Genomic DNA, 12,235 nt, shown 5'->3' with positions numbered 1-12,235 from the left:
ATATAGAGGTCAAAACCTCGCAAAGAAATCAATTATTATGGAACGTTTTTAATCAATAAGAACGGGACATTTCATCAACTACTACAATTCTATATGAAAAACTGATTATAATAATATTTCGCGTTCAAACTTTTATACAATATTTTACAAACTTACAATACCGCTTATTTTACATAAAGCATGAAATATAGCACACAATAACTTTGATACAAGATAGTTGTGAAGATAATTCTAGCTAGTACACAAGTCGTTCAGCAAAGACAATAAAGACACGTAATTCATACGTCCAGAAACAAGTCATGCATTCTGGTTTTACTAGGATTACTTCCCATCCTTGGTCTTGTGGAACATAACCGTTATGGCCGTTGATAAGACAGCGTGTTGTAACATCGTCAAAAGGACGAGGGTTACGTAATGTCCAACAGTCCCGTAACAATCTAAAAACCTCATTTCTTACCCCAATTACCGACTCCGTCACTTGTGGAAACGTTTTGTTTAATAGTTGTAGCCCGATGTTCTTGTTCTCACTTTGGTGAGAAGCGAACATTACTAATCCGTAAGCATAACATGCTTCTTTATGTTGCATGTTAGCCGCTTTTTCTAAATCACGAAGTCCAATATTCGGATATATTGAGTCAAAATAATTTCTTAACCCGTTGCGTAAAATAGCATTTGGGTTCCCCGCAATATATGCGTCAAAGTAAACACATCGTAACTTATGGGTTTCCCAATGTGCTATCCCCCATCTTTCAAACGAAAGTCTCTTATAAACCAAGACATTCTTGGAACGTTCTTCGAATGTCTTACAAACTGATCTTGCCTTAAATAGTTGTGCCGAGGAATTCTGGCCGACTCTAGACAAGATTTCATCAATCATGTCTCCGGGTAGGTCTCTTAAAATATTGGGTTGTCTATCCATTTTGTGTTTTTAAACTGTAAAATAGACAAGAGTTAGATTCATAAAAAATACTTATTAATACAAGCAATTTTTACATATATCATAAAGCATAAGAACACTATATTACATATATTACACCACACAAATACAACTATCTTATTCCGACTCGCTCGTTTCTTCGTCTTCGGTTTTGGTTCGTTTTGCCAAGTTTCTAGGGATATATGATGTTCCCCTAATACGAGCCGTCGTTGTCCACATTGGTTTAGAAAAACCTGGTGGTTTAGAGGTTCCTGGGTCATTGTTACAACTTAAGGACTTCGGGGGTAGACGATACATATAAAGTTCATCGGGGTTGGAATTAGATTTCTCTATTTTTATGCCCTTTCCCTTATTATTTTCTTTTGCCTTTTTAAATTCAGTTGGGGTAATTTCTATAACATCATTGGAATTCTCGTCGGAATCCGATTCATCGGAGAATTGGTAATCCTCCCAATATTTTGCTTCCTTGGCGGAAACACCATTGACCACAATTAACCTTGGTCGGTTGGTTGAGGATTCTCTTTTACTTTACCGTTTTATTATTTCCCCCACCGGTTCCGATTCTTCTTCCGGTTCCGATTCTTCTTCCGGTTCCGATTCTTCTTCCGGTTCCGACTCTTCTTCCGGTTCCTCTTCGGGAACTTGTGAATCAGTCCACGAATCATTCCAATTTACATTTGACTCTTCATTATTATTAGGTGAGTCAATAGGACTTGTTCTAGAGGTAGACATCTATCACATAATATCAAACACGTTAAGAGATTAATATATCACATAATATTCATATGTTAAAAATATATAGTTTCCAACAAAAATGTTAAGCAATCATTTTTAAAGAAAACACGGTCGATAAGACACACTAATGCAAATTTTCTGGTTCTCTAAGACCAACGCTCGGATACCAACTGAAATGTCCCGTTCTTATTGATTAAAAACGTTCCATATTAATTGATTTTGTCGTGAGGTTTTGACCTCTATATGAGACGTTTTTCAAAGACTGCATTCATTTTAAAACAAACCATAACCTTTATTTCATCAATAAAGGTTTAAAAAGCTTTACGTAGATTATCAAATAATGATAATCTAAAATATCCTGTTTACACACGACCATTACATAATGGTTTACAATACAAATATGTTACAACAAAATAAGTTTCTTGAATGCAGTTTTTACACAATATCATACAAGCATGGACTCCAAATCTCGTCCTTATTTAAGTATGCGACAGCGGAAGCTCTTAATAATCACCTGAGAATAAACATGCTTAAAACGTCAACAAAAATGTTGGTGAGTTATAGGTTTAACCTATATATATCAAATCATAATAATAGACCACAAGATTTCATATTTCAATACACATCCCATACATAGAGATAAAAATCATTCATATGGTGAACACCTGGTAACCGACATTAACAAGATGCATATATAAGAATATCCCCATCATTCCGGGACACCCTTCGGATATGATATAAATTTCGAAGTACTAAAGCATCCGGTTCTTTGGATGGGGTTTGTTAGGCCCAATAGATCTATCTTTAGGATTCGCGTCAATTAGGGTGTCTGTTCCCTAATTCTTAGATTACCAGACTTAATAAAAAGGGGCATATTCGATTTCAATAATTCAACCATAGAATGTAGTTTCACGTACTTGTGTCTACTTTGTAAATCATTTATAAAACCTGCATGTATTCTCATCTAAAAAATATTAGATTTTAAAAGTGGGACTATAACTCACTTTCACAGATTTTTTTACTTCGTCGGGAAGTAAGACTTGACCACCGGTTGATTCACGAACCTATAACAATATATACATATATATCAAAGTATGTTCAAAATATATTTACAACACTTTTAATATATTTTGATGTTTTAAGTTTATTAAGTCAGCTGTCCTCGTTAGTAACCTACAACTAGTTGTCCACAGTTAGATGTACAGAAATAAATCGATAAATATTATCTTGAATCAATCCACGATCCAGTGTATACGTATCTCAGTATTGATCACAACTCAAACTATATATATTTTGGAATCAACCTCAACCCTGTATAGCTAACTCCAACATTCACATATAGAGTGTCTATGTTTGTTCCGAAATATATATAGATGTGTCGACATGATAGGTCAAAACATTGTATACGTGTCTATGGTATCTCAAGATTACATAATATACAATACAAGTTGATTAAGTTATGGTTGGAATAGATTTGTTACCAATTTTCACGTAGCTAAAATGAGAAAAATTATCCAATCTTGTTTTACCCATAACTTCTTCATTTTAAATCCGTTTTGAGTGAATCAAATTGCTATGGTTTCATATTGAACTCTATTTTATGAATCTAAACAGAAAAGTATAGGTTTATAGTCGGAGAAATAAGTTACAAGTCGTTTTTGTAAAGGTAGTCATTTCAGTCGAAAGAACGACGTCTAGATGACCATTTTAGAAAACATACTTCCACTTTGAGTTTAACCATAATTTTTGGATATAGTTTCATGTTCATAATAAAAATCATTTTCTCAGAATAACAACTTTTAAATCAAAGTTTATCATAGTTTTTAATTAACTAACCCAAAACAGCCCGCGGTGTTACTACGACGGCGTAAATCCGGTTTTACGGCGTTTTTCGTGTTTCCAGGTTTTAAATCATTAAGTTAGCATATCATATAGATATAGAACATGTGTTTAGTTGATTTTAAAAGTCAAGTTAGAAGGATTAACTTTTATTTGCGAACAAGTTTAGAATTAACTAAACTATGTTCTAGTGATTACAAGTTTAAACCTTCGAATAAGATAGCTTTATATGTATGAATCGAATGATGTTATGACCATCATTACTACCTTAAGTTCCTTGGATAAACCTACTGGAAAAGAGAAAAATGGATCTAGCTTCAACGGATCCTTGGATGGCTCTAAGTTCTTGAAGCAGAATCATGACACGAAAACAAGTTCAAGTAAGATCATCACTTTAAATAAGATTGTTATAGTTATAGAAATTGAACCAAAGTTTGAATATGATTATTACCTTGTATTAGAATGATAACCTACTGTAAGAAACAAAGATTTCTTGAGGTTGGATGATCACCTTACAAGATTGGAAGTGAGCTAGCAAACTTGAAAGTATTCTTGATTTTATGTAACTAGAACTTGTAGAATTTATGAAGAACACTTAGAACTTGAAGATAGAACTTGAGAGAGATCAATTAGATGAAGAAAATTGAAGAATGAAAGTGTTTGTAGGTGTTTTTGGTCGTTGGTGTATGGATTAGATATAAAGGATATGTAATTTTGTTTTCATGTAAATAAGTCATGAATGATTACTCATATTTTTGTAATTTTATGAGATATTTCATGCTAGTTGCCAAATGATGGTTCCCACATGTGTTAGGTGACTCACATGGGCTACTAAGAGCTGATCATTGGAGTGTATATACCAATAGTACATACATCTAAAAGCTGTGTATTGTACGAGTACGAATACGGGTGCATACGAGTAAAATTGTTGATGAAACTGAACGAGGATGTAATTGTAAGCATTTTTGTTAAGTATAAGTATTTTGATAAGTGTCTTGAAGTCTTTCAAAAGTGTATGAATACATATTAAAACACTACATGTATATACATTTTAACTGAGTCGTTAAGTCATCGTTAGTCGTTACATGTAAATGTTGTTTTGAAACCTTTAGGTTAACGATCTTGTTGAATGTTGTTAACCCATTGTTTATTATAACAAATGAGATGTTAAATTGTTATTTTATCATGATATTATGATATATAATATATCTTAGTATGATATATATACAGTTAAATGTCGTTACAACGATAATCGTTACATATATGTCTCGTTTCGAAATCATTAAGTTAGTAGTCTTATTTTTACATATGTATTTCATTGTTAATACACTTAATAATATATTTACTTATCATTTAACATAATTAACCAAGTGTATCAATATCTTAATATGATTCATATGTACCTAGTAAGACGTTGTTATAACGATAATCGTTATATATATCGTTTTCGAGTTTCTTAAATTAATAGTCTCATTTTTATGTATATAACTCATTGTTAAAATACCTAATGAGATACATACTTATAATAAAATCATGTTAACTATATATATAACCATATATATGTCATCGTATAGTTTTTACAAGTTTTAACGTTCGTGAATCACCGGTCAACTTGGGTGGTCAATTGTCTATATGAAACCTATTTCAATTAATCAAGTCTTAACAAGTTTGATTGCTTAACATGTTGGAAACACTTAATCATGTAAATAACAATTTCATTTAATATATATATAAACATGGAAAAGTTCGGGTCACTACACTTGTAGGTGAACGGGTCGGACGGCAACTTGGTTAATGCTTTAGCGCGTAGGTGAACTAACTAGGATTGTGCCTTATGTTGTGATATTATTTTCTTGCATGTGTTATATCGCGTAAGATCTTTGTTGGTGTTGGTTATATCATCAAGCGAGGCGGTCATTGTACTAACAAGTCGATACGGCGTGTGTGGGTAATAAGGACTTACAAACCTTATTACGGGTGCAAATCGTGTCTAACAAGTGATGTACGACGAGTATTTAGCAAGATGGGGCGGTGTTGTGCGTGTTGTTTTATACGATCGTGGACTAATCGTTTTTCATTCTTTAGAATGATGACGTGAAACGAGATCGAGACGAATAACGACGAGTTTAACACTAGAGTTGCGGCCGCCGTGGCGGAGCAAATAGGTGCATTTCGAGAAGAAATGGATAGGAAGTACCGAATTTCAAAGTAGGGGTGAAATGGAGCGTTGTCATAAGAGCTTCATGAGGACTAAACCCCCGATGTATGACAGGAAACCGGATCCTTTGGTAAGCACAACATGGATCTCGGATGTCGAAGGATGCTTTCGTACTATTGAATGCCCTCCCGAGAAGAGGACAAGACTCGCTATTAGCTTGTTGCGGGGTAGGGCAAAGGATTGGTTGGATGGTAAGATTGATCTTGTCAGTGGGGAATCGTTTATGGCGTTATCGTGGGACGAATTTAAGAAGGAATTCTTCGAGGAGTTCCGGACTTCATCCTACTTGTCAGAATTGCGTAATGAGTTGCGAAATTTGCAACAGGGTTCTATGGATTTGAATACTCTCAACACGACCTTTATGGCGAAGGCTCGTTTTTGCCCGGAGTATGTGGGGAATGATCATTTGTTGATGGAAGATTTCTATCGGACTTTGAATGATGACTTGAAGAACAAAATTAGCAGAGGTCAGGCGAAATCGTTTGCGGAATTATTCGCCGTGGCTAGGGGTTTCGAGTCGTATTCGCGATCAAAGATTGGTGAACCTTCAAGTAAGAGAAGGGTTGTTTCGTATGGTGCTCCAAGTAAGGGTGCAAGTGTGAGCACGGGTGGTATACGGACAAGTATATCGGATTCTAGTGCGTCTAGATGTTACAATTGTGGCATAAGGGGTCACAAGTCTTGGGAATGTTCGGTGCTAAAGGACGATGGCACAGTGTGCTTCAATTGCCAAGAAGAAGGACATCGTAAGTCGGAGTGTCCCGAGTTAGCGGGGACGGGTGTGGCGAGAAGGCGTTAAGGTACTTTTCGTTTTATATATAAAAAATGTCCTTTGATTATTTATTTATGTGCCGATGTGTACGGGTTTGTTGATTGCATTGTGTTGTGCATATTGTTGTTATGGGTGACATTCCTAATGGGATTACCCTACGGTGGCGTTCTGATTAATGGGCGAAGGGCGTAAGACTTGGTACAACCAAGCATTCCTTAGTGTTGGGAAATGTTTCTACCAAGCCATGGGCATGGGCTTTGGTGTTCGGATGTTAGAGCGTGTTCACTCTCGTGTTGAAGTTAATGAACCGTGAGGTTCGTCGGGTGGATGAAACCCTTGAGATCGAGTGTTCTGAATCTCGATGAGTGTTGGTAATGGATTCTATGGAACGCAATGATAGGTGCCTCTTTTATACATACTAGCGTAGGGTTCAACTCCGATGGTGTTGCGGTTACATTGTACTTAGGGTACCAGAGAGAAACCCTTAGGTATATGAGTGACTAGGTGGGAATTTGGCAAACTATAACAATTGGATAATTGCGAGAGTAAAGTTTGAATACTTGTGGTAAACTCTTCGTTCGAAGTGTTTAGGGATAGGTTAAAATCCTTCGTGTGCTCAAGGTTGGAGCAAGGTGTGGTGATGGGTCGTGTAAACCCAATTGTTAGTAAAGTCTACCTTTGGTAGCATTGTACGGGTGTACAAGATGGGGTTATGGAACGTAGTTCCGAGTGGGGGAGTTACACTCCCGCACGAGGAGGTTTTAGTGTGAGATTTCGGATGATGCTTTTAGTAGATCCGAAATTTGTGTCGGGACCTAGATTTGGTCGATTTGTGGTAGAGTACAATTTCGGTTAAATTGTACTTATTATTTTGGATCTAAATTATCACCAAGGTGGTAATGTGATAAATCTCGTTGAGAGATAATGGAAGTGTTTGACGAGCAAGGTGAGATCCCTCGGTTAAGGGATGTGTGTGGATTCTCTTTTAGAGAATTATTGTTTGAGCCTATGTGCGATATAGGTGGTTCTTGCTCGATTGTGGTGGCGATGTGTACACGTACGTGTGATGCATGTGCTAGGATTTTCAAGTGAGTGAAATAAGTATACATGTATGTGTATAATGTATTTATTTGTTCGAACGGATATGTGTTGTTCGAGTTAGTGATATATGTCGTTGTACACTAACGGATCTTATGAAAAGGATATGTGTTGTCCTAGTTAGTGACATATGTCGTTGTACACTAATGGATTTTATGAACGGATATGTGTTGTCCAAGTTAGTGATATATGTCGTTGTACACTAACGGATTTTATGAACGGATATGTGTTGTCCGAGTTAGTGATATATGTCGTTGTACACTAACGGATCTTATGAAAGGATATGTGTTGTCCGAGTTAGTGATATATGTCGTTGTATACTAACGGATTTTATGAACGGATATGTGTTGTCCAAGTTAGTGATATATGTTGTTGTACACTAACGGTTGTTATGAACACCTGTGGGAAATTCGAGTACCATTCCTGTGTTGAGATTTGAGAAGTGAGTCGCGTGTAGTTCGGATTCAAAATGACACATGTGGATGCGGTCATTCTATTGGGATAGTGACTCTCGTGTAGTTCGGATTCACTAGGGCGCGTGTAGTTCGGCCAATCCCGATTGTTGTTGCGGTGAAGGTAGTGAGTCACGTGTGGTGCGGATCCACTAAGGCACGTGTAGTTTCAGCCAGCCTTCATGTTGTTGGGTGTGGGAACTATTGGTTGTTTTATACGCCAATGGTGGGGTCGTGAGGGCCATGTTGTGTGATTAGTGATGTGATAGCCGTGTTTCGCTCACATGTTTTTACGGGTGTGACAATAGTCGATTTTGTACACCTTGGGTTTAGCATTGCCATAGTCGTTTTGGGGGCTATCGTTTTTATTATGAGGTTGCGGTAGTTGCGTAATAGCCGTGTTTGAGCACTACAAGGGTTGTCAGGTGGTAAGTGTTATCCGTAAGGGTTCGCTTTTGTTTGGTCTTCATCGGTTTGATTGTTGATCTTATGTTGAGACGTGGTTATTTTTAGCATTGTACTTGGTAGGGTACGCTAAAGGGTGATATCTCGGTACGAGATTGGTTGAGTTTTCCCGATGTGAGGGAATGAGCAAGTTCTTGTGCACGGATTTGTGGATTTTAATAAATCGCGGGTGACGATTTAGTTGTTAAGGGTAACTCTTTGAGAAGAATTGCCTAGAGGAGTTGGAAGAATACGTGGCGATTTCGCGTATTCTAAGTGACGTTGTAGACTTCAGTTGTTGCGTGTATTGCACGTATCAGAATGCGTGCAAGTGTGTATTTAGTTAATGGATTAATCTTTGGGTTAACGGGAAATGTGTTGGAAGCCGAATTGAAACATTTAGTTGAGAACCATAGCGTGTAGGGTCAGATTGGTTAAGTGATTAGGATCACGAGGACGTGATCGAATCTGAGTGGGGGAGAGTTGTAACACCCCGTATTCCCCGTATATGATGTATAGGTGTATCGTGTACCTACGGTTAGTGTAAGAAGGATTTGAGACGTGTTCGTGTGTTAAAGTTCAAATATGCGAGAAATGATCAGAACGGGTTATGGGTCGCGGCGCGGAGATCTGGGTCGCGGCGCGACAATGCAAGCAATTCAGTTTCAGATGGCTCGACAAGCAGGCACCAGACAGCGCCTAATGTCGCGGCGAGAGAAAGGATGGCCGCGGCGCGACGTTCCTGGCAAGCTGGTACCATATTTGTAATTTTAAAAGATATTCAAGGGCATTTTGGTCATTTCGCGTGTGTGCCAGATTGGGATCTTAAATCCCATCCACTCATCTCATTTTATTCATTTCTTCTTCCTTTTCTTTATCATCTTCCTCTCAAACTTCAAAACCCCATTTGATTCTAAGGGATTTTTGGAAAGGAAGATTCGGGATTCGATCGAAAGCGTAAGAGGCAACTTTGTTCTCCTCGTTCTTAGCTACAAGGTGATACTAGCGGTAAGCTCTAACTCCGAATTTCGTTTTCGTGTTCATCATCTAAAGTTGGGACTTTTGATTGTATGTTTATAAATGGAACCCCACTAGTTGTTAATGGAAGATAATAACTAGAGTTTGGGTTTATAAGTGATGAAGGCGGGTTTTGGGTTGGAAACCAATTTGGCCATGATTTAGGACTTGGAATTGGGTTTAATCACTAGGTTTGGTGATTATGGAAGTGTTGGAACCATTTTGGGTGTATTTGGTTGACTAATTTTGAAATGGGTCAAAATTAGAGTTTAAGTGTCATTTTGGGCAAGATAGGTGTTTAACACCTATGATTCGGGTTTAATCGATGTATTAGGATCATACTCACTTGTGTTAGTGATTATTGATTAGTTTCGGCGCGGTTTGTGCTTGGGAGTGCATTTGGGTCAAAATTATACTAAGTGTTAGTTGGGTTGGTTTGAAAGTCCACCCTAATTGTGGTTTGTATTGTGTTAATGGAATAGGTACGTTCCATTGACGTGTTGCGGATTTGTTCGGTTGCATCCATCAAGATTTCAAGGTGAGTGTTAATATCCTATGTGCATATGTATGTATAGGATGGGTGCGGGTTGGGTGAAGTGATTCTCGGCTATAGAGCTCACTTCACATATAGGTGGATTTGATGGACTTGTTTATGGGTCCAATTGGCACGGTTGTGTTTTTTGGTTGACCACCTTTGGCGAGGTGCACACTTTGTATATACGTTATCACTTGTGCTTGTGATCTGGATTACATAACCCAATGGCGAAGGGTTGATATGGAGTTGTGAATTGGATGACCCCGATGATGTGGATTTGTATAATCCCGGGATCGTGGGTTTTGATATTGGGAAGTGAGTCACGTGTGGATGCGGATTCACGATGACGCGTGTAGTTCAGTCATCTTATTGAGGTAGTGATCTCCCCTGGTTGCGGATTACTAAGGCTCATGTAGTTCGGCCAACCTCGATGTTGTTGTGTTATTGAAGATAGTAGTCTCGTGTGGATGCGGATTTACTAAGGCTCGTGTAGTTCGGCCAATCTTCATTTTGGTATTTGGTAGTTGGTAGTTGGTATTTGGTTAAGGGGTTAACCTTGGACGTTTATATATATATATGTATATATATATATATATATATATATATATATATATATATATATATATATATATATATATATATATCGTCGTATTGTTGTGTTGTAGCTAACCCTCCGGGTGTAGCTTATCGGCGTGGTACATATCGTCGTTGGTGTACTTACCTTGTTGTTATTGTTAGCTTGTAGTATAACGATTGTACGGTATGCTTAAATTAGCTTGCCTTTATGCTTGGATGCTCCGGTATGTGCTATTTGTTTATTATTGTGTGGCGTGTCCATTTTATGCATATATATGTGTGTAGTATATTCTCATTCACTAAGCGTTAGCTTACCCTCTCGTTGTTTACATTTTTATAGATTTGCATGGAGGCGGTGGCACGGGTAAGCGTGGGAACTAGTGGACTCGCGTATGTTGCTTTAGAAGATGTGCTTTTGTATTGATTATGATTGGGTAGCGTATCCCCAATCACCATGCTCAGTTTTGTTGGGAATTAAAATAGTCGGGTTGTGTTTGCCTGTTCGGATATTTAAACTATGTATTAAATGTTTTAAAAGTTTATTGAACTTATTATTCGTGTTAATGATGTTTTGGAAACATAATTGGGACCTAAATATTAATGTATTAAAGAAAAAAAAATTACGGGCCGGCTTAATACTTGTTGGGTTGTTACAGGAAGCGTATTAATTTGTTGTGGCAACAGATGGGCTCCGTTAGTTTTAGGATTAAATCAGATGTTACTAGTAACATATTAGACGTGTCTGGTTAATTAGAGGTGTGGCTGGTAACTTATTTAGACGTGTTTCAATTAGACGTGTTCATCTAACTATTTGGACGTGTCTTGTAAATTAACTAGACGTGTTCTTGAAAACTTATTAGACGAGTTGTCATTTAGACGTGTTCCTGGTAAAACTTATTAGACATATTGTCAGTTAGACGTGTTCCTGGTAAAACTAATTAGACGTGTTGTCAATTAGACGTGTTCCTCGTAATACTAAGTATACGTGGTTACCAGTTAGAGGTGTTATACTTATTTAGACGTGTTGTAAGTTTATAATTAGACGTGTTCCTACTATATATTTTTTAGACGTGTTCCGGTTTTCTTTTAAAAAAAAATTAATTAGACGTGTTCCTTTGATTTAATTAGACGTGTTAGTTGATGTACACGTCTAAATGAGGGGCACTAAATGAGGCGAAATGTAGTAGTGTATAATTATTAATTAAATATTATTTTTTAAAAATATTGGATTAGTAGATAATGTGAAATATAAAATTTTATAAATATCTAATCATTTAATTAATTATTTAGTTATTTATGTGCACTATTTAATTATTAAACTAATATCCTAATAATTATCTTTTAAATAAAGTAACAAATAATATTATAATTATATAATATATATTACTAATTTATATTATATAATTAGGTAACAAGATAATGTTGAAGATTATGATTAATATTTAATAATACTAACTTAAACTATTATAACTATAATATACATATATAAAAATATAACATTTATTTAAATAATAAAACACTTAAATAATTATACTTATATGTATATGAACTATATTATTATTGAATTAACTTAATGATGTGTTGTATTCCTATACATACATAATAAGTTGAA

The sequence above is a fragment of the Rutidosis leptorrhynchoides genome, chromosome 1 (assembly GCF_046630445.1).
Source record: "Rutidosis leptorrhynchoides isolate AG116_Rl617_1_P2 chromosome 1, CSIRO_AGI_Rlap_v1, whole genome shotgun sequence".
NCBI classification, from domain to species: Eukaryota; Viridiplantae; Streptophyta; class Magnoliopsida; order Asterales; family Asteraceae; genus Rutidosis; species Rutidosis leptorrhynchoides.
The sequence above is the reverse complement of the archived record's forward strand: the minus strand, read 5'-3'. Positions refer to the sequence as shown.